This window comes from Leguminivora glycinivorella, chromosome 1 (assembly GCF_023078275.1).
Source record: "Leguminivora glycinivorella isolate SPB_JAAS2020 chromosome 1, LegGlyc_1.1, whole genome shotgun sequence".
In the NCBI taxonomy this organism is placed as follows: domain Eukaryota; kingdom Metazoa; phylum Arthropoda; class Insecta; order Lepidoptera; family Tortricidae; genus Leguminivora; species Leguminivora glycinivorella.
In genome coordinates this window covers 5,313,085-5,338,036 of record NC_062971.1, presented here as the reverse complement: position 1 = coordinate 5,338,036, position 24,952 = coordinate 5,313,085, and the positions used below count along the sequence as shown (strand labels likewise).

Sequence of the window (24,952 nt, the reverse complement as noted above, 5' to 3'; positions counted from 1 at the left end):
ATCCTCTGGGAGGACCCCCAAGATGGTGATCACTGTAAGGGCCCTCGGGCATGTGTACAGACTAGCGCTACTCTGAGAGGGTTGACGAACCTTCATACACATTTTGGGTCTAATAATGATATTTGTCAGGCGTTGGCCACTAGTGTGGAGCGTTGTGACATACCATGTAAATGTATAGCTTTAAGTTTGTATATTGTGTCTAAGAAAATGTATGATTTGATAAAGATGGATTTGGTAATGTGCCAGATGAAAGAACTACCTGATTTCCCTATGGGTTTTTCATGTGTTGGTTAAATTCATGTTTATGAAAGTAATTACTGATATGATAATGTGGTTTATGAAACACCTATGATTTACCTAAAAGTGGCTTTGATAATGTGGTTACCACAGAGAGGTTCTGTGGCTTATGAAACATCTATGATGTAACTATAAGTGGCTTTGATAATATGTGTACGACAGAGGTGTTCTGTTGTTTATGAAATATCTCTAATAATCTGTAATGTGTTGATCTATGTGTGGTGTTAATGTACTTGCCTTAGTCGTGTTTATGAGAGACATGTTTGAGAAGTGTACTTTGTAAGAGAATGGTTACAAAGCTTTCATATTGAGTTTGGCTATTATATATGGAATTTTGTATCCTGAATATGCTGAATTAAGTTGATATATCTCAATACATTAGTTGAGATAATAGCAACTATAATGAAAGACAAATGTTGTTAGAAATTGACTTTGTTTACTGATTTACTGCATTATTTGTGTGGTACTTTGGTATGAATATTGATGCACCATAATGGTGACTGGAAAGTATCTTTGAGATACTTTACATATGTATTTAAGTGCTACATTTATGTAGTTCAAAGGGAACTAACATGATGATGGTCATGATAATGATAATGGTCATGATAATGATAATGGTCATGATAATGATAATGGTCATGATAATGATAATGATGATGATGATGAAATAGTTGGAACTGTGATAACTTTAATAAGCAACTTGGAATTAATGATTTCAGTGAGATTTGAGAACCTATAATGGAAAGAATATAATATGAGATTAACCTTGTAATAATACTTGCATAGAACTAAATGTGTGATATTATATAGAGATAATTTAGTGACTTTGTAAGTCATAGTTACCCTTTTTTAATACAGATCTTGAGATGCCAGCCATGCTGACCAGTGTGGAGGCTACGACGACAGCGGTTAGAGAAAGGCTCTAACAGTCATTCCATACATGCAGTATAGCCACTGCTAACTAAAGGTATGAATCATTCCTTTGCTTGACTGACGTTTATACAGATTGAGTTATAATGATAGCAGTCATAGTCAATAATCTTTGGAGATGAATTCAGGCAATGTTTTAATTCTTTTTGTTCCAAACTTATTCCCCAGAGTTTGGAACAAAATTGGTTGAGTTAGTCTGGGATATTTGGTAGTGGCTGGGGAGACACTGCCAGAATCACAGAGAGTAGAGTCAAAAGTACAATTTGAGTATCTGAGAAATTGCATAAAGACGTCAGTTCATGGGATGTGTGATTCATATCATTTAAAATTATTTATTTGTGTTCTACATTCATCAATTTAATGAAAAATAGGTTTAACAGGTACTAGAAGAAGCTGATTTGAAACTATTAATGTCATCTAGCGTCGAGTAGAAGTGATAGCCACGAGATGGACACAGAAATTGGCAGCATAGCATTTACGTTATGTGTGTTATAATAAAGATATATTGCTCTTTTATTTAAGCATGAATGTACGAATTGTATACTTATTTTATTGTGATTTCCCTTCATACCAATTATATGTAGAAATATTGGTAAAGAATGTTTATTTGTTGTTCGACAAAGTGAGGTTGACAATTGGTGCAAGTTTACGAAGTTTGATAAGTACAAGTTTACGAAGTTTGTAGAGCTCAAGTTTACGAGGTTTGTTAGTACTTACAACATTTTATTTTCAAATGCTTATTATAAATTAATAAATATGTTAAACATTAACAAAATTAATACACAAATAAAAGGACAAATAATTGCTTTCTGTAATTATTGGTTCTTAAAACATAAATGAAAAATCGATGTGATCGATAAACACGCATAAAAAACAGTCGATTTACGAACGTCTGTCTTTGACATATGACATTAAAGGATTGAAAATATTGTTACCGGCGAAATATGTATATAAATAAAAGTGAAATTACTTGTTGATTACCTGAAAATATGACGGGGAGTCCGTTTCTACACAGGGAGGTAGTACCAGGATAAATCTACGCTAATTCTAGCCACTGTGGTCCCAATGCAGACATTCGGTTTTATGGCTCATTGGGAAGCAGGCACAGCAAAGAGGTTTGGGGTTTAATCCCTAGCAAGGACGCCCTTGTGGCGATATGAACGCCCTTGGGGCAAAATGTTGAAAGACTCGGTGAGTGTTGTAAAAGCTTTTAACTACTTTAAAGTCAGGGGATATGAATGATAAAGGAGTTTTGTACATGTTCAGTTTTGCATCTTTTGGCAAATGATAAATAATGAAATTCCACGCAAATTTGTATTGTACGAATGTGTTCATCTCAAAATATCTTTACGCATTGAGTATAGGTACTCATCATTATAGTGTTATTATGAATCGCTCTGTTTGACATCACATAAAATTGAAATATTGATATGATTCATCATTTGCAATTTCATCACATAAAAATTCTCTTTATCGTTTCTTAGTAGAAACCCATACTCTGAAGATTAACTACGAAATAACCACATAATTGACGTCGTTAAAATACTTCTTATTGGAATCAACCATTTTATGCCAATTTTAACAAGACCTGCTTGCCCAAGTATCCACATTTGTTAGTAATATAGAGAAGTTAACCACTGACACCAAGTGCACTAATACCATGAGTTAAAAACAAATCAGAACAAAGCGTCATCACTTCATCAAAATTACACACTATAATAAACCGGTTAAATACTGAACTTTATCAGTATTTTAAAATTGTAAACAAACAAGTACCAATGAAATTTCTAAAGTGACTACCTCACAGCTCGAAGGTGAAGAAGAACTAGCTGAATTTGAAAATGCCTTAATTCTACAATTTGATATAAAGGTGTCTAACATACAATTAAGTAAACTACGGGTTAATAAGCGAAGCAAATTATCTGAGTTTATACTCCACAAGTTTAAGTGAAATGTAGTGGACTGGTACCCCTTGATGGGACCAGTTTCATTCTTGTATAAGTCAGTGGGACTGATGTGATGTTGATAAATTAATATACCTAAGGGAGGTATGGAGAACCTCAGTACTAAATTGAACTTCTTCAGTTTTGTTAATTTTCATGTGACCTCGAAAGGAGAGAGAGAGGATTCTCTTGCTGTTATAACAATATCAAGTTGTTTTCTAAGTTCTTGTGTAGATTTAAACTTACTTAGTTTCACTTCATATATTATATATTCTGGAAACTTTCTATGAGTATGAACCTCAAGTGATGATGATCAATATTTTCCCCTAATGACTGTCAAGAATATGAGAGGTTATTGGATCTCATTTATGGTCTTGCGCCAATCTTCAAACCTTTCACTCTGTATAGAGTGGCATAATGGATATTAACCACTTGCTTGGGTTTTCAGACCTATTTTTGAGTATATCGACAGCAATCTGATTACTAAGGTTGGTTATCTATACTTAATCACCTATTAAAATTTAGGCTCTTTTTTAAAGAGGCCTTATGACATCAAAAGTGAAAATATAAAATATCAACTTAAATGGAAAGCAAGAAAATTTATTTACACTTTGTGAAAACCATTATTACAGCCTGCCTGTGTGGTGACGGGTTAAGAATATCACCACCCCCCTTTCTTCTCGTGGGAGTTGTAGAAGGCGACTATGGGATATGGGTTAAATTGTGGTGTAGGCGAGAGGTTGGCAACCTGTCACTGCAATGCCACAGTTTTATTTTCTTTTAACCCCTTATTTGCCAAGAGTGGCCCTGAAGCTTTAGTAGTTTCATGTGCTCTGCCTACCCCTTTATGGGATACAGGCGTGATTGTATGTATGTATGTATTATTACAGCGATTTTGCCTTATCTATGAGGTCATGAAAAACCGTATAAGAAATTAACAAACAGCTGCTATATTTGTGTTAAAGGAAGACATAGAGAAAAGAATATAATCAAAATGTCAAATGCGTTCATTACAATACTACAGGGAAAATTAACAAGGCCTCATGTCCGAAGCTATGACTTTCAAATAGTAAATAAAACCTGTCAACACCTTACACATACACAGAGAAGGAACCACTGTTTTACAAACAGCTGCATTGTCTGCTATAAAAAGGAATGGAATTGTCAAGAAATAAATGTCACTTATTGAGGGACAGTAGTTCTCAAAGAAGTTATATGACACAAAGAATTGAAAATAAATTATATTTAAGCACAGAACAGAAAATTGGCCTATTTATTTTCATATTTGAAACTGAGCAACAAAAGGAAATTAAAAGTAAACTGATTAGAATTTGCTTGAAAATATAGGTATTAAGATTATTGTTTACTAATATGGTACCAGCAATTACACCAAGTGTATCATGTCCCAGAGAAGATCTGCTTACATATGTGAGCAATTACAATAAAAGGATAAATTTAGTAGATGATAACCCTTTGTCAGATCATATTGACATACTTATAGGAAGAGATTATTATTATTATTTGCATCTCCGTTTAAAATTCTCGGGTCTTTCGAGCCCGCTCATTTATTATTATTATTATTCTTTATGAATACTGAGAAACAGAATTTTCAGAAAATCTATATTAGGCTAGATCCTATCAGGAAAACCTGATCATAAAGACAAAAATGACCTGATGGTTTTAACTTACTTTCAGACTCTGTATGAGAATAAATTAACAAAACCTGACCCTACTTTAGATGTAGGCGATGTAAAAGTTTTATGAGAACTAGAATGAGTATCACAGAGGCTTCTAACCCGGATAGAGACGAAGAAGCTATTAATAAAGTTAACGAGACCACTACTATTAGTAACAACCGTTATACGGTTGGCTAGCTGTGTAATGAGTACCCTACGGGTCTACCTGCAATAGGGAGTCGCACTGCTCATTTATAAAAAAAATCCCATAAGACCGATTGAATAAAGAGATTATAGAGTTTGTCCCTAATCACAGCCAGGTAAATTTACCATTCGATATATTTTGGCCCACCATGGAATTTCATTGAGTGGAAAGGCCATGAAAACTGTACAACGTTTCAGCAGAGGGTAGAAAAGGTAAAAGTTTGATTGAGTCTATATCATGGCCCTCTGATGCTAAAAGATCTCATCCAACTCGTGGTCAAGTTCAGATGTCATAGAATAATAAATAGCTGATATAGAGAAAGCTTTCTTATAAATCGGACGAAATGAAAAGGATAAGAGATGTGACTAGATTTTATGGCTATAGAACATTAACAAAACGGATTCTATGGATACAAATCCTACGGATCTGGAAAATCATTCCAGAAATAAACAATAAAGGCACAGTAAAAACCTTAGGATTGGTTTGCGATATGTGCAAAGATACTTAAATCAAGAACAAATCCAACAAAAATACTTTTACCAAAAGAGAAATACTAAATACCATAGCTTGCATCTATGATCCGTGTGGGCTTGCAGCGCCTATCGATTTACCAGCTAAATTGCTCTTACAATCTTTATGGGTAAATAAAAAATATTAGATGAAACTCTACCTTATTAAAAGAAATTGTAACATACTGGAAAACTATATAACTGTGTAGAGGTAGTAAAAGAAATATGTAGGTATACTTACCTAGAAATATATCCAGGGAAGAAACTTGTCAAATATATGGTTTCACAGACGCATTAGTCAATGCATATTCTGCTATAATGCATAGAGATACTAACTATAATGTATATAGCAAAGGCATTAACTGAAATAGACTGACTCTCATAAGAAATCAAGGATGATTTAAAAATAGTCCGTTTAGAACTATGAGGCACCTCAATAGAAAATAGATTAATATAATATATAAAAAGATATCTCCCAATAAAAGGTGACTAAGCAAACATTAGAGTGTGACAGTCAGATTGTTATAGGTGGCAGTCAAACAAGTTACTTGTACTATTTGTAACAAAAGGGATAGAAGAAATGTAAAAGAACAAAAACTTGGATCTACGTTATGTACCCTCCAAATTGAATCCGGCTGATGTGGCAAAAGGACCGTTAAATGACATAGAAAAGTTACATTTTGGCTACTTAAATGGTTCTGAAGTTTTGTTATATAGCCCATCTAAATGTTTTAACAATCAGATGATTGACAATTCTTTTTCTGGCGCGGGAGGGTCTCTCGAATTGTGAGAGGTTAAGAATAAACAAGTGAGAGTTCAAGTTAAGGTGGCACCACGTGTTGTGTTGGTGACATAGTATGTACAAATTAAGAAAAAATCAAGAGAACAGAGAGACTCAGAAAGTTGATCGTATATCAAAATTAATTACAGAAATAAATGGGCAATGTAGAGTGGCCAAAGTAAAGTAGGTAATACTATATTTATAGGATATATAGCACATTTGTGTCCTTGAGATAGGAGAATCAATGGTGTCTGTGGATCCTGCAAAGGATATATTAAATGATAAACATCTCATGAGGAAGAAGTGATGGATCTTGATATAGAAGTAGATATACCGATTCAAAGAGAAGATGTGAAACATAATGGAAAATAGATCAAAGGAAGAGATAGTGGATAATAACATACTAAGTACTCAGAGATAAAATAAGGTGGATATGGGCTTAAGAAGAAGGCATCAATGAAACAGAAATCATGTATACCTCTGGAAATATGTCAGAGTGATTAGCAAAAGATGGCATAGAGTCAGTGACGCCTAGAGATGAGAGACAAAAGAGAGCAACAGCGGTTCAAGCAATTGGAGAAGATCAAAGAGTGGTCCCGCCACTTGTTGCTTACACTAACTCCTTTTCATTAAACTTTCGTCGTCGGGTGTGTCGCGACGTTTCGCGAGTTACCTGGCAACACTGCCAACTGAACGAAGCAACCTCCATTCAAACCGGTAAAAACCTGTTTGTCACTTTATGGCGTGTTGAATTTAATTATGTAAATTAATATTCGAATCAGTGCTCATCAAGGGGAGCCGAGTCACCAAAGAAAGCTAAGTGGTGTTTTTTATCTCTTGATAAAAGAGGAGTTATTCTCCCAAAACGTTCTCGTATATTTAACCTAAAACTAACTTTTCATGATTGAATATTATTGCTATGCATTATTACAAAGTTTACGATGATGGTGTTTCCGTTATGGATTATATATTGAAATGAGTGTGGCAGGGAGTTGTTACACGTTTATGCATATAAAGATCATGTAGTTAACATGATTGCATCACAAAATGGCGCATGTTGAATGCGGGAAAGAGCCAACGTGGCTGTAAGTCAGCGCGGCCCCAACGAGTTTGGGACCAGGCATCGGGTAGCCCTGATGCTGGTATGACCGCCACCGGGGGCTGGGGGTGCGGTCCAGCCTTAGTAATTGTGCTATCTATTTAATATGAGGAAAGTTATGAGTTTGGCTGGGGTTGGAGTCGCGCCCCAGGCCTTGGTAAACGCCAGTGAGTTTGTGAGACCTGGCCGCTGACACCTGAAGGCCATGGGTTCACGCATCCTCTGGGAGGACCCCCAAGATGGTGATCACTGTAAGGGCCCTCGGGCATGTGTACAGACTAGCGCTACTCTGAGAGGGTTGACGAACCTTCATACACATTTTGGGTCTAATAATGATATTTGTCAGGCGTTGGCCACTAGTGTGGAGCGTTGTGACATACCATGTAAATGTATAGCTTTAAGTTTGTATATTGTGTCTAAGAAAATGTATGATTTGATAAAGATGGATTTGGTAATGTGCCAGATGAAAGAACTACCTGATTTCCCTATGGGTTTTTCATGTGTTGGTTAAATTCATGTTTATGAAAGTAATTACTGATATGATAATGTGGTTTATGAAACACCTATGATTTACCTAAAAGTGGCTTTGATAATGTGGTTACCACAGAGAGGTTCTGTGGCTTATGAAACATCTATGATGTAACTATAAGTGGCTTTGATAATATGTGTACGACAGAGGTGTTCTGTTGTTTATGAAATATCTCTAATAATCTGTAATGTGTTGATCTATGTGTGGTGTTAATGTACTTGCCTTAGTCGTGTTTATGAGAGACATGTTTGAGAAGTGTACTTTGTAAGAGAATGGTTACAAAGCTTTCATATTGAGTTTGGCTATTATATATGGAATTTTGTATCCTGAATATGCTGAATTAAGTTGATATATCTCAATACATTAGTTGAGATAATAGCAACTATAATGAAAGACAAATGTTGTTAGAAATTGACTTTGTTTACTGATTTACTGCATTATTTGTGTGGTACTTTGGTATGAATATTGATGCACCATAATGGTGACTGGAAAGTATCTTTGAGATACTTTACATATGTATTTAAGTGCTACATTTATGTAGTTCAAAGGGAACTAACATGATGATGGTCATGATAATGATAATGGTCATGATAATGATAATGGTCATGATAATGATAATGGTCATGATAATGATAATGATGATGATGATGAAATAGTTGGAACTGTGATAACTTTAATAAGCAACTTGGAATTAATGATTTCAGTGAGATTTGAGAACCTATAATGGAAAGAATATAATATGAGATTAACCTTGTAATAATACTTGCATAGAACTAAATGTGTGATATTATATAGAGATAATTTAGTGACTTTGTAAGTCATAGTTACCCTTTTTTAATACAGATCTTGAGATGCCAGCCATGCTGACCAGTGTGGAGGCTACGACGACAGCGGTTAGAGAAAGGCTCTAACAGTCATTCCATACATGCAGTATAGCCACTGCTAACTAAAGGTATGAATCATTCCTTTGCTTGACTGACGTTTATACAGATTGAGTTATAATGATAGCAGTCATAGTCAATAATCTTTGGAGATGAATTCAGGCAATGTTTTAATTCTTTTTGTTCCAAACTTATTCCCCAGAGTTTGGAACAGTAATAAGTAACTTTTAATAAATAATATAATATTTAGGTTCATAATTTAAATCAAGATGAAAAAATAAACTTAAATGCGTTTTACATATTAGATATTGCAAAACAAAGGTAAAAATCATAAGTTTATCCAATAATTTTACATTCGACATTTAAATATTCTTGAACGCAACCACATTTTTCGGGATACCCCCATTTGCCAGAATTTCATTTGCCATAATTTTATTTGCCATCCTATTCAACAATCATAATATTGTTTCTCATAACATCTTATGCCATAATCATTGTTTACTATATTAATCTAGTGCCAGAAACTTTGTTTCCCATAAAGTCAGTTTCCATAATGTCATTTGTCAGAATCATCGAAATCCGTAATCACCACATTCCATACCATCATTTGTCATACAAATTAGCGTCCAGAAAAGTCAATTTCCATAATGTGCTTTGGCAGAATCGAAAACTACTATAATAGGTACTAGAAGGACTAGAGAATGAAACTGCTATCAGAAAGTAGGTTAGGTTAGGTTAGCAGTGTGACCCCCTGGAAAATGAAACTGCTATCAGAAAGTAGGTTAGGTTAGAACTGTGAACCTCTGGAAAAGGAAACTGTTTGAAAAGTAGGTTAGGTTAGGTTAGAACTGTGACCCCCCGGAAAATGAAAATACTATCAGACAGTAGGTTAGGTTAGGTTAGAACTGCGACCCCCTGGAAAATGAAACTGCTATCAGAAAGTAGGTTAGGTTAGGTTAGAACTGTGACCCCCTGGAGAATGAAACTGCTGGAAAAGTAGGTTAGGTTAGGTTAGAACTGTGACCCCTGGAAAATGAAACTGCTATCAGAAAGTAGGTTAGGTTAGGTAATAATATGGGCAACAATTAATATGGCAATAATTGCTTATGGTTAAATTATTTCTCAGAAGGTACCGACATCCTACATGTTTGCGTGCACCTACATGTTTAAACTTTAATTGAATATAACGGTTATCTAAGTATGGCGCGTCTTTGAAGTCTATGGTAACACAGCTACACCTGACTTTTATTAACAGCAATTAGTTCAAGCTGAATTATACAAGATGAGGTAATTTATGCTACAACTGCGTGTACCAACATTACCAATCATTTCAATCAAGACCATTTATGACCATGGTGAGAGTTGCTGTCCAGCCTGTACGTTGGCTGAATGCACAGTTTTATGGTCGGAGAAAACGCGCGAAAATGTTGCCTAACCATAGAGATGGAACGGAGCGTGGAACGGAGAGAGAAAATGTAGGACGTCGATTTAAAATTAATATTACATTTTTAATTTAGGATATTTTATTTATTTATCGTATGGAAATGAACAAACTTACACTCAAAAAGTTGCACAATTATGTGACATGTTACGTATTTATTTCATTAGACACAAGTAGACAGCTGATTTAAATACAAATTGAGAGACACAATTGTGAATAAATTACTTAATCCTGTTTTTGTTTGTGTGAAACTTATTTCTATTACATAAGTAGGCAGGTAGACTTGAAAGTGTAAGTCACGAGTAGGTACTTAAATATATCAACGTGATATAATTCGTACGACTATAGCTGAACTCTTATAATATGTACACTGTACAGCGACTTTGTTCCTAGAAAGAATTGGCAAATTAAAAAAAAATAGGCAGGCGCGAGAAGAGTGGCCGTTTAAATGACTTTTTACACTGACAAGTTGTATGTGATTGAGTATACATATCAATTTAGTTTTGCGGCGTTAAAATTTTCCTTATTTTCCGGCGTTAAAACCTTAAAATTCTCTGGCATTTCACGCCTTGGTAGCTTGCTACATTTAATGTCTTCATTACCCAAGTGAGGCAAGCCGCCGTGCGATATTGCCCGGTTATTTTGAGGTTATTTAAGGAGGCAGGAAATGCTACAGACGACCTACTAGGCTGCACTAAATTTAACCCAGTGCATTGCTGCATTAACTTGACAAACTTCCGTAAGCGAAAACTCGTTTTAAATCGTTTCAGTTATAATATTGAAACAATCGCAGGGATGATTGTGCTGTAATTTCATTCAATATCAATATTTAAGAAATTTCAGCTCTGATACGGAATCCTAATTATTACCGAGCTCGCACAGAAATTCTCGAGAGAGAAACGTCTCGTCAATAGATTTATTTTTCAGTGTGTTTTCTGCATTTATTGGTGTATTGATGGTCTAAGCCAACTTTTCTGTGTGCCGTTATGCTCAAGAGCCAGGGATTGGCAAACATTTTGAAATAGGTATTTAAGGAATGGCAAAGCAAGAATAAGAATTTCTTGCTTTGCCTTATTATTTAAAGAAAAGTCCATTTATCTGTCAACCCTCTAATTATTTCATGATGTCTTGAAAAGCCGCGATTGCATGCCCAAAGATTCGCATGCAGCTCGCGATCTGCGCTTGTCGAACTCACTAGTAAAAATCTAGGTTGCTTAACAAAGTTAGCAGCGTTGCTTCAATTGTAAACTTCTTTTAAAAGACTCAAAACAATTTAGGAAATGTATTTAAAATAATCTTTAAAAGATTTCAAAACTAAGGTAAATATGGCCCAGTGGCTACACTTATCAGAATCAGTTCAATAAGTTTCGATTGCTGGCTAGATTATAGGGCATAAATGCCTCGATGACGTCATAGGTTGGCAATGCCCACAACTATAGGCCACAAGCTAAGCACGTTCAAACGCCTTTGAGCTATTTCTTAGAAAACAATCGAATGCCAAAGCTGACTGACAGATCCTGGTTGTGAAATTGGATTGAGAGTTTAAGGGGTTTTATTTAACACATTGAGTTTTGCTTTCAGTATGTGTTGGGGCTAGCTGCAGACGCTGATGATTTGCCCGTTTTCAGTTTCAACATTTACTTTACAAGTGTGAGTGGGTTGGATTTAAAGACTTATAAGTTAAAATCTTTTAACCTAATCCCAAGGCTTAATAAGGTTGAATACCCATGATGGTAAATTATATGATCGCAATATTTTTTTAAAATAAATAATGCCCTCAACTTAGTTATACTTCCGTGCCCTCAACAGTCACTACCTTGTAGAAGAGCATTTCAATGATATACCTACCTTAGTACGTGCTTTTGTTTCATAGCATCATAACATAATGAAGGAATCCTGCTATTCCTAAAACGGCATTATAATTAAACGCTGAGCGTGAGAGAATTATTTTATATTTTGTATCTTTACCTTCAGAGCAACAGGTATCACCGGAAACTGCAGGACATGCGCAGTAGCCGACGTGGGAACATGAACCATTGACTAAAATCTACTTTTTTTCAACCGTAGGGTACTTGGATTTTCAGCAAACGTAGTGTGACTCATTTCGGGGTTCAAGACTTATATTTACTAGCTATAAAACAAAGAAAATACTTGGAATACCTTTTAAGATGACTAAACAATAGATCTTTATCCGAGACAACCTTTTAAGTAAGTTATAAAATTAAGTTTTTACTCGTATCGACTCGACAAGTTCGTTGCAAATGTCGGCTTGAATTAGGCTGTTTCTGTGTACTGTGACTGTGACTCATGCGATGGCTAAAATTAACTTTGAAAGAGTAAAAAGTCACCGAACTTGTCAGAGACCTTTAATTAGTGAATGCACCTTTGAAGCCATTACGTTATGCCAAAAATGCTTCAATGGAGATATTAATTTTAATGGATTCTTACTAATATTATGGATGTGCCCTTCATACCTAAAGTATTTTAAGTTTAGCATAAATATTTTAGAGAAACGCCAAATATTTTGTATTTATCTTGTCTATCCCCATCCAGGGAGTTATCACTTTAAAACTTGTTAAGCAACTGAACTTTTAAGAGTGTCTTAATGTTTCGTGTGCCATCCACCTGTCAGCAATAATTTACGTTATTTTCTGCCACATGTCTCTCAAGGTTTTCGTCAAGGCCCTACTTGAAACAGTTGAAACATACTTAAGAGGTCAGGTCAAAATATAAAACGTAAAACAGTGGCGGACCTTTTAACCTGAAACATATTATCGGAAGTAAATTTTGTTTGACATTGTAGGTATTGTTTACTGGATTGTTAAATAACTATGTCAACCATTTTGTTGCCGATTTGGTCTTGCTAAATTGTTAGCGTTTGGTTTTATGTACGTACGATGTACGACTTACCAGACCGTATGTTTAATTTTGATATTGAAATTGAGGTATATTTCATAGAAATATTAAGGAGTCGTGTTTATGATTTTTTTTTATTGTATTATTCAATTGAAGCCTATTTTATTATTAGGTTGAATTTATAATGGGGTCGAATAGATTAAATTTATCCTAGTTTACAGCTGACTTAAACGAGACAAATTGGGAATTATACTTTGGCAAAAGTAATAAGTATTTCTCAGTGGAGGATAGGGAGAGAGAATGCCGTGCTTCGCACATGAATATAAATCCCAAAAAGAAGGTTGAGTACAAGTTCAAACCTCTGCAAGTCTGCAGTTTCTGTGATTTTACCTTTACCATTGTTTACTCGTGCATTTCGTTGCACAACAAAAACTTTATCAATATATCAACTGGCATATGCAAGGTTAACGGTGTATCACGGAGGCTGAACGACTCAGCCCTCAGGCCACAGAAAAGAAAAAAAAAACAATTATTCGCAACCGCTGGCCGCCAGCTGCGAATTGGCGCGAAACAGGTTTTCGGCGGTAACAATGACGTCACGTGGTCTTTGATTTCAGTTTTGAAAAAAAAAATGAGGGGCATATTTATGGTGTATAGTATAATGCTTCGTTTGTTTTGTTTACTGTGGCAGGTGGAATTAAAGGGAAAACGAGATTGAAAGCAGATCACACTATTATAAATAGCAACTAGAACAGGTATCATAGGTACTTAGATATTGTGAAATGAAAAATTATTGGATGTGGCTGAAGACCATGGCCAGTGCAAAGGGAAATGAGACATGAGGAAAGGAAATAAAGAAAACTGACCCTATCTTTTATAGGTTACATGACTTGAAAGGAAAAGCTTAGAAGAGAGTTTAAGTAGCAGTCAGGTAAATCTAGTAATTATTACTAATTCAATATTTTAGTATTCAATAACTTTTAAAAAGTCTTCATACAAATTAGTGTACCTAGGTAACCTAGATACTCTTGCGGTACTGTAAAGTGCATGGCTAGCCAATTAGCCATTAACCAGGCTATAAGCAACTCCGTGGTCCAAAAGACAATGATTATGACACGCGGAAATTCATTGGCTTGACCTCTGAACTAGTTGCTACACAGTTCATCATTATCATTACTATATACATCGTAACAAGGAGCGGCAAAAAACATTTTAAGCCACTGTACTATTTGAAACGAGAATGATTTATCTTCTTGACAGAAAATTTTGAATTTTATTTGGCCTCAGTTTGCAGTTCCCATTTAAATGCAGTTTGAATGCAGTCTCTATGTGTTAAAAAAAATAGATAGAATTTTGAACAGGTGTTTCTGTCTCCCAAGAGTACCAAATAAAAAAATCACAAAGAGTTCGTAATCGATCAATCGGTTTATTCACATATCCATAGTAGGGATTAAAGCATCCAGCAATAACTGGTAGAGTAGTACTGAATACAACTAGTGATTGGCATACATCTTTCTAAGAAAATCACTTCAAAATAAGGTTGAACTAATGGTGGAGTGCCGACAACCGGGTAGTTTACCTTATATCTTGTCGTTGCATAAATATTTCACGAATTGTGGTTACATTAATCGTATAATTTTTGGTGAATTATTTTGAAATAACAAGATTCCATAATATTATGCAACATATTTTAAGGTTTAATTGATATTTCGGTGATTTCATCCTTACTCTAAAAGACTTTAACGCGCCCACGAACTTCGGTGTTTTGAAATATACTTGATCTAGTGTCCAACGATAGTGTATAGGTATCTATCGACTATTCTTATAGATAAAATATATTGTTTAGCATGTTAAGTTTGTGTCACAATTTCCTAGTACGTAATTATGGTAATTGGTAAGTATTGTATAAGTCAAAAGCATCGTTTAAACAATCCGAAAGTATCGTTTTTGTTATACCTATACAATACTTACTATGCGTAAGAGAACAGGATCATATACATGTATTATGATCATGTAGCTGAGCCGTTACAAACAAAGATAGCTAGATACATATATAGGTACATATTAGGATCGGCTAATACCTTCATACTGATGAAGTGTACAACGCTAATGAGATAAAAACTAAAATCCATGGTTGTAGGACCATAATAGTTAACTAGGTGTACATTGAACGGACAAGAAATGTATCAAATGATTGAGAAGTCATTGTACTTATGACGAGTAGGTAGGTATGGTATATAGCAAACGTGTTTTGCCTCATCGATACCTACTGAGCCGGCTTACCTGAGACTCGGTCCGGACGTGGTTCAGATTATTCACCACTAATCCGCTGTCTGCTACCATAGGATCCATTCTACAAGCATTATACACTCACAGTTTCAAAAACAAAACACATCGCTGTCCTTCGCAACTTAACCGACCACACTTTCAATTCAATTCCACAGTTGCACTCGAAACTTAACTAGGAATAGTAACAAGAGACCACTGCCTCCAAAGAGTAAGGCTTCACTGGCTTACTTTAAACAAACGAGTTGCACCGGCGGGCAATCGATATCACACAAGTTAATGACATTATGAACGCACAATTATTAACAAAAGTAAACTAATAAGCTACAGCGCCGGAGACGTCTGGCCGGTCCTAAGGACGCCAGGCGGCGAAAAGTTTCAACCGTGCGTGATTTCTGGCCGCTTTCAAAACCAAATGGTCATATAAGCTATCAATCTTTGCATACCAGTGTGGTGCGGTGAAACAGACGGTCTCGTCTTGATATATTACGCGGTAGGAGAGAGAGGGACGGCGAGCGCGCAGGTACTCCGTACCGAAGTGGACGAACAGTATCTACAGGTTTTGCTCTCCCACTATAAGGAGGCATGGCGCGGACTCGGAGAGCCTCGGAGCTTGAAAGTTGTTGTTGAAAAAAACATAACAAGCGCATAGTCGCTGGGACGGCTCCTCGCTAGACACCGGCGATTTTTTACGTTTTGGCCTGGCCGTTGGATACGCCGAGATAAAAGGTTCAGATGGTCATCTCAACTCTATGAATCATATCGATCGAGACCATCGGAGAGCTTATAATGATTTAATATCGGTCGTTATCTACGCCTATACTTGATACCTAATAAGAAATAATTTGTCTTAATTTTGACCATATCTTCCAAATTGGTGTTTAATATTTGCTTTTTTAATCTTTTGATTGAACTATCAATACCTAGGCGTTAGAGTTAAACTGGATACGCCATTATCATTGCCTATGGCAGCCAAAGAAGGAAGTTCAAATAGTTTTATAACTAGAAAAGTGGACACACAATCATAGAAACGATCGATCCAGCCGATAAATCAAACCGGTCCCAATGCATCTCTGGTGAAGGCCGCGAGAATTTTAACCTCTACATGGGACACTCCCGCGCACAGGGATACTCACACATACAAACAAACGACACACACCACGGGACTATTCCTACTCCTTGTCAACCGGCCAGCGCTCGATTTAACTTAACCAGATTAAGTCTGAGCTCTCCATAAAGTACAGTTAAGGAATCAGAGACCTCATTTATTCTGGTTACCCAGAGAAAATTCTTGGAAAGTGGTAAGAATGAAACAGAACTGTCAGCTATACGCGCACATGGGCAATAAGGATTATTCTTACCTGGACTATGCCCTCATAATTGGCAGTTTTTTTGTGAGGATGACAATTCCTATAAATATCGGTATGAATAATTAACACGTTATGGAGAAGACAGGTGTGGACATGCTATTTTTAATAGGAATAAGTAAATTGATGGCGTTATCATTAAAGTTATAAGGGTCACTTTAGTAAACCTAATAAATGTGCCGTGAGTACGTACTTTTGAAGGTTAAAGATATCTAAATAACAGTTGTTTAAGAACACAGCCCAATATTTTAATGTATTGTACTTATATAATCCGTTTTCATCCGTTTCATAGTTTTATTTCATCAGTAACACGCACTAACCGAAGACAATGTTATGTATAATATTGAATAAGGTTCAAAAACACAACGTACAAACTCTTTAATGCCACCTAACAACTGTGCCAAACGAAAAAGAATCGTAAAACGTCAAACATCACAAATGTCATGAACAGAAGAGAAATTATTTTTATAGTAACAGTTTCAGCCGTGGCATCTTTCGCCGGCACCATGTACGATAGCTTCGGTAAACGACCGGGACCCTGAATATCAATATGGTAAGTAATATAAAATCGTTATAATATATAATTATATCTACAACACTTACCGAGATTTTCACGAACGGGTAATTTATACTAAAAACACAATATTTTTTGAAGCTAACTTAATCAGTTGTCAATTTTATTATGGCGTAAATAAATATTACCACAACAGCGTAATGGGTACATTTTTCCCAGGGTAGTTTTGTTCTTGAACATATGTCAGATGAGATGACAGAAGGTTATGTCTGCTATACAGTGTGTTACTACCATGTGAACATTTATTTAAAGCCAATGATAATAAGGTCCATTAGCAATCGTTTGCGTATAACAGCAAATCATAATTATTTAAATGACAGGCTAAATATTTTTTCCGAAATCCGCACATTTAATGTACTGCGTGCTGCACTTCGTAATTTTTATCACTCATATCGCTCATACTTATGACCAAAGACATATCTAACTCCGTATAGACAGATAAAGTCTAAGAAAAAAACGTACCTCAGTAATACTATACAGAAAAAGGTACGGTGACCTAGATGGCATTACACCTTTGGGGTACGCTCAGCTAGATGGCGCTATTATTAATATTTGACATTTTAAAACATATCAAGCTAAGAATATGGGCCAAATTGTCAAAACTGAGGTTCAAAAGTTTCAAGCATGTGTCAAGAGATGGCAGTCTATGCACTGTGATTACACATTTTACTTCGACAGTAAGTCTCTCTTTGTTATGACTTAAATCTGAGCTGTCATTGGCCTTATTTGACAAATGTCTGTACGACAACAAAAAAATGTTAGAAAGGTCATAAAGTATTTTTTTTTTTTTTTATTACATTAAGGACTTGGTTAAGTTAAATAGAACAGCAATGTTAGATTCTGCTTCATAAAAAAAGCCCGCTTAGAGGTAACACACTGTATACCTAGTACCTACGTAACGGACATTACCTGCCTCGAGTATAATTGTTACTGAAATCCTGAATCAGCGGACACCAGTAAAATAAATAAAATAAATAAATAAATAAATATTATAGGACATTCTTACACAGATTGACTGAGGCCCACGGTAAGCTCAAGAAGGCTTGTGTTGTGGGTACTCAGACAACGATATACGACAATAATATATAAATACTTATATACATAGAAAACATCCAAGACTCAGGAACAAATATCTGTGCTCGTCACACTAATAAATGGCCTTACCGGGATAGTTTCATAGTTTCATTTATTAGATTCTAATTTAACATTTTGTCATGTTTTTATCAGGTTTTGATAATACCTTGTATATCTAGATTGTCGTAGTCTAGCGGTTGGCGTGTATCTCATGTAATTACACCATTTTTAACTACCTTTAGAAATGGTCTTATCAAATCCACATTCAAAGCAATAACAAATTGTTACTCCGAATCTGTCTGTGTTTTAATGTCTCGTTAGACGTCACACCATTCAGTGTGTTATTATGTAAATATGTATGCAAAGTACCCTAAAGAACTTCATTTTTTTTTCAGGCCCGGATTGCCTACTCAACCTGATATTCATATCTTCATAACTACCACAATGAACCACATACGAAGCAAAACAGAACCATGATCCATCAAAACTAGCGTTTTCAAGTTTCTCCAAAGGTCCGAGCCCCAAAAATCATGCATCCGTATAAACTAGACTGCCCCAAACCAACGCGCCTCTGGCATTTAACCGGCAAGAAACACTTCTGGGGCATTCTCAAGGACCGCCATGCTGCCGTCAAACATACACATGCACCTTTAGTACGCAAAGACTTACTCACTCTACTAGGCATCTCCTTGCTAGCAACTGCGGGGTACTTGTACATGTACGGGATCTTCTCCCCCCCGGCTAAACCTCCGCAGAAAGAGTGCACGCCAGACCCGCGTCCTACGGTGCCTTGTCCGAGAAAATATCCGTGCAATGATTAAGAAAATGACGGAGAAACACTTTAGATTACATCAAAAATAAATAGAACATTAGTTATGAAATAAATCTTTTAAAATTGTACTAGTTTGTTTAATTTATAAATTTGAGCCCTCAAAGTCGTGTTAAGTTGTTCTTATAACTGTTTGGATTTATTTTAATGGACATACTTATACTTGTAATTATCATTTGGCTTATGTATAAAATTGTTAGCCGGACGTACCAGTTTTGTATTAGGTACTTGCAATGCTCGTCAAACCTTAATAAGCATTCGCACAAATGTATGTATCTAGTTTCTTATGAATAAGTATAATATTGCAGTGAACGGTTCCTGGTAAAGTGTAACTTCGGGCTGTACAACTAGCAATAAAAATCATTTGATATTTTGCAAAATGTTTCTTGAGTATACAAATATTTAAGCTGTAACAATCTATTTTGAAGTAGGTACTATCCGCTGCAAAAGTACATGGCGAATTTATGAATGTATGTATATATGTATAAGCTTTATTGTACATAAAGGAAACAAAAGAGACACAGTTACAGAGTCAGTAATATACAATGTAGGCGGACTTATCCCTTAATGGGATCTCTTCCAGTCAACCTTTGAGGAAATGAGTAGAAGCGAATTAACGATGAGTGACCAATTCAAAAATGTACAACCACTAAAAGAATTAAATGCAAATTTTGTATACACATGGTAACAAATATATACATATACAATTACATTAATACACCAATATATACATATATAATAATATAATAATAAATAAACAAATACTCATAAAATATACATTTATATAGGTACTTAGACCAAAAAGTATATGGATATTAATTCGAACCACAAAGCAAGACGACAATTAAAAAAAAAATAGATAAAAAATGAATTAATTCGTAATTTCTCCATGAACTTTTGCAGCTGATAAAACCTAAAACTATACAGATAAAACGTAACGAAATTACAGTAATTATTACGTCACCACAATATATAAATATAAATAAATAAATAAATTATCGTCAATTTTATATGGGGCATAAGATCATTTCATATATTATTTGGATAAAAAACCACAAAAATCGTGAATAGAATATAGTAAAATTGAAATGAACGAGGTTTAAGTGAAAAATCTAATCTGATAATTATTATAATAAAAAAATGCTTGGCATACAGATACACCATGGTTGTCTATGAATGCTGTGAATGGTGACAACGACAACTGACGTACCTTTTTTCAACCCATCAAAAGGACATTTAAACCACAAAACAAAATTGTTATCCAGAAAATTATATTTTGTAATCAAATGGAAAATAAATACGCAGATAGCCCATTTATCAGAGATGGATAGGAAGGATCAGTTAAAGCTTCTCGGTCTGGTGCTTTCTTTGGCTACGGGCATCGCATGGTCGTACGGCGCGTTCACAAAGTATACACCACAAAGGAGGACAGTGTCACTTAGTAAAACACAAGCACTACCAAGTCACTCAAGTCAGTCACATCCCAAAGATGAAAGAAACATACTTCATTTGAAAAATGCTGCCGAACTTCCGAGGCGAGATGAGGAGATTTTAAGTTCTTCGGATGCCAGCAGTGTTCTATGAAAGCTTAGGTATCCTAGAATATATTTATGTAGATTCTTATAATTATAAAAACGAATCTCTATTGTATTATCTTTAGGATAATATAAGTATAATTGCTATGAGATGAAATTTATTGATTTGGCTAAGGCAAAGTATTATTGCATTACATGTTCCAGAAAAGTTGATTGAATGTAATTTGCCTTCAGCTAGTAAAATATATCTCAATATCTACTACGATGGAATGTTATTGCAATACACTTTGTAGAACTACTTGTAATTTGAAATTTAGATGTACCCTTTTAGATGTTTTCACTGTAAATAAAGTTATAAAAAAAATGCTTTAACGCTATTGAGACTTCATATTTTACACTATTTCGAGACTTCATGAATATTTTTGATATTAGACCTTATATTATCCATGCAGTAATGGTAATATTTTATTTTCACCACACCAACTGTTTAGTTTTCGAGAACAGGTAGCAAAATTTCATTTTATCCACCAGAGTGCAGTCAATACAAATTTTAACTTGATATCTTAAGCTGGCTCTAAAAATATTGAATAAATTGATGAATTTGATTGAGTTTTATGTTTTACCTAGTATTTTGTTCGTGTTGGTGTGGTGAACATTTTTGTGTTTCACTCGGTTGCAAAGTTTGTTTAAACTTTGTGCCTTGAAATGAAACCCTCGCAACGCTCAAGATTCCACTTTTTTATCCACTCGCTACGCTCGCGGTTCAATATTTGAATCTTTCGCTTGCTCGGGTATCAACATTGGCACGTGCGGTTAAACAACAACTGTGCCGCCTTGTAAAACATAACAATTAAATAAAATAAATAAATAAAAAATAAAAAAAAAAAATAAAAAAAATAAAAAAAGCCTTTTATTTCTTGCAAAAGTAAATAAATACATCAAGTGATACTTCTTTAATGGTTCGGTTCTGTTGCAAGAACCCCAGTTTGGGTATAGGCCTCCTCCAAACGGTTCCATCTCTCTCTGTCTTGGGCCACTTGCATCCACGAAGGGCCAGCGATTTTGATGATGTCGTCTACCCACCTTGTGTGAGGTCGTGCCCTGCGACGTTTTCCTATAGGACCCCTCCAGGAAGATACTTTTCTAGTCCATCTGTTATCTTGTAGGCGTGCCACGTGTCCCGCCCACTTCCATTTCAGCTTTCGCGCATAGGGTATTACATCCATCGCTTTTGTGATTTCCCGTATTTTTGTATGACGTATTTTTTGGATTTTTCTTATGTTTAGCATGCTACGTTCTATACCCCTTTGACAAGATGTTAGTTTCCTCTTTACATTTGTGGTCATTTTCCATGTTTGGCAAGCGTATGTTAAACAAGGCAGTAGGCACGACGTGAAGACTCTTGTTTTAACATTTATTGGCAAAGTGCTCTTAAATATTTCCTTTAGGCTCCAGTATTTCTTCCAGGTGTTTTGTATTCTTCTATCTATTTCCAAGTCATTGAAGTCTCTTGCAAAGCCTATCTGTTTGCCAAGATAAATGTAGTGTTCCGTGTAGGTGAGTGATTCATTGTCCACCATGATGTCTTCTTTTTCACTGTTTGTCATAACCATTGTTTTAGTGAAGTTCATTTCCAGTCCCGTTTGTTTGCTGATTGCATTAAGCGAATTAATCATATGTTGCAGTTCCAAACTGGTTTCTGATAGAAGAACTAAATCGTCTGCGAAACGCAGATGGCTGAGGTAATTTCCATCTATATAAAGTCCTTTTCTTCCCCAATTTAATTTTTGTATTATAGACTCTAAAATTGCAATGAAGAGCTTGGGAGACAGCGGGTCGCCCTGTCTTACTCCCCGTTGGATGGAAAAAGCAGGTCCAATTTCTTCTAGCTTTATTCGGCCCATATTATTGTGATATATATTTTTTAAAATTTTTATGTATGTTCCTTCCACCTGTTGTTCTTCTAAGGATTTCCAAATGCTTGTATGGGACACAGTGTCAAAAGCCTTTTTATAGTCAATAAAGGCGATGTAAAGGTTTCTTTGTCTCTCGTTGTATTTTTCTATAATAAGTTCCAGTGTGTGAATATGGTCTACTGTTGAGAAACCTTTCCGGAAGCCCGCCTGCTCTATGGGTTGTCTGACTTCTAAGGTGTTACCGATCCTTTGGTTTAGTATGGAGGCAAACAGCTTATATATGCACGGAAGTAAACTTATTGGTCTGTAGTTTGCAATGTTATTGGGGTCTCCTTTTTTATATATCAAGATTATATCTGATTTTGACCACTGAGATGGAGTGTTACCAGTTGCCAGAATACTATTGAATAGGTTTGTTAATGGTGGGGTCAATAGGGAGTGAGCTGTTTTTAGGGCTTCATTCGTTATGTTGTCCGTTCCAGGGCTTTTATCGTTCTTTAGGCGCTTGATGGCTAGCTCGATTTCATGTTCGCTGAAAGGTGATGGTATACTATCTTGCATATTGTCCATTGTTTCGGCTATGTTGTTTGAGTTGTTAAAGGCCGGAATGTAATCCTTTGTCTGGGCTTTGTAAAGTTCTTTGTAGAAGTCAGTTGCTATTTTCACGATTTCTTTACGTTTATTATGGGTTTCTCCACTTGAGCTTTGAAGTCCATCTATCCATGTCTTGTTATTCCGTAGATCCTTAAAGGCCTTCTTTGAGCTGCCTGCTTCTCGTAGGTGTTTCTCTATTGTTTTTGATCTATAGTTAGCATAGTCTTTTTTGATGTACTTGCTAGTTAGCTTGTAAAGCGCTGATAGCTCATTCTTGTCCGATCTTGATTTATTTGGTTTGTGTTGTAGTTCCTGCCTTCGATTCAAGAGTGCTAATGTATTATCTGTTAAGATTTTGTGTGTTTTTTTGTTTTTATTTTCCTGACTGTGTTTCAGGCTGGAAGTTATAGCATTAATTATTTTGTCGTAGTAAGTTTGTGGTTCGAAGCTTTCTTGCTCGCTGATGTCTTGTATACATGGTGTTAATAGTTCAATGTATTTTTCTTTTTCTTGCATGTCTTTTAATCTGGCGTTTTGATAGTTTCTGAAAGTAATCCTACTTTTCTTTTGTATTTTCAGACTCATTGTGGCTCTGACCGGTCTATGATCAGATGGGAAGTTGACGGACAGAACTTCGATGTTTTGGCACCTGTCCGGCTGGTTTGAAAGAATATAGTCGATTTCGTTTTTATATTTACCTCCTGGTGCTCGCCAGGTCCATCTTCTATTGTCTTTTTTCTTAAAGCATGTGTTTAATATGGTGAGTTTATTTTCGAGGGCAAAGTTGATTAGTCTTTGACCTCGTTGGTTTCGTGAGCCGTAGCCATTTTTCTTCATTATTAAGCCTTCATTATCTAGGGGCTGGCCTATTTTTGCATTAAAATCCCCTGCAATAATGTAGTTCTGGTGTGCCATACCGATGGCTTTGTGTATATTGCTGTAAAAGTGTTCAATTTCCTCGTCGCTTGAAGCTTCAGTAGGGGCATATGTCACAATAACTGAGAGTAAATTTCCCTGTATGTTTAAGTTTAATAAAGCGACTCTTTCGTTAATACCCGAAAAGCTCTCGATACCCTTTTTAAGCCTTTTATTTATTAGGAAACCAACTCCATACTTCCCAGGCGTACTTCCTGTGTAACAAAGTATAAAGTTTTCATATTCTTCGATGTTATTTCCCATGCGTCTAGTTTCAGTTAATCCAATTATGTCGTATTTTACGTTTTTCAGTGCCTCATTTAGTTCAATTAGCCGCTCATAGGATGATATAGTTCTGACGTTGTAGGTGCATATATATATTTTATTTCCCGGTATTTCTGTCAAAGAGTCTTTCTTCTCTTTAGGAGAACAGGGCCAAGATTCTTTTCGCTTTGGAGGGATTTTACTTCTAAGGAAATAAAAAAATGAAAGTTTATATGTGGTGCAAGATTAATTTTAAGCTATGAATTTTATTTACACTGCGTAAGTACATAATAAAAGCTTATTGGTCTCATTATAAAAGTTGTTCATTATTGACATCAAACTCACTGTGCAAAATTATGGCTAGTCCTTTTTATATGGCCGTGTAGATTTATACAGATTTTGTAGAGCAATATCACTTAAATCGACTGTCGTTTGTTCACACTGTTATCTG

The 24,952-nt window shown here is 35.5% G+C and overlaps 1 protein-coding gene and 2 long non-coding RNA genes across 3 annotated transcripts in view; 2 read left to right on the top strand and 1 right to left on the bottom strand.

Moving 5' to 3' along the window:
* Positions 1–24,952, bottom strand: part of LOC125235174 (tight junction protein ZO-1-like) — a 117,625-nt gene that overhangs the window by 55,039 nt on the left and 37,634 nt on the right.
* LOC125235438 lies at positions 1,026–8,921 on the top strand. Its single transcript, XR_007178088.1, has 2 exons — positions 1,026–2,418; positions 8,813–8,921. It is a non-coding gene; the product is annotated as an uncharacterized LOC125235438 (long non-coding RNA).
* On the top strand, positions 17,234–19,348 carry LOC125235385. The gene is made up of 2 exons (XR_007178084.1): positions 17,234–17,353; positions 18,844–19,348. It is a non-coding gene; the product is annotated as an uncharacterized LOC125235385 (long non-coding RNA).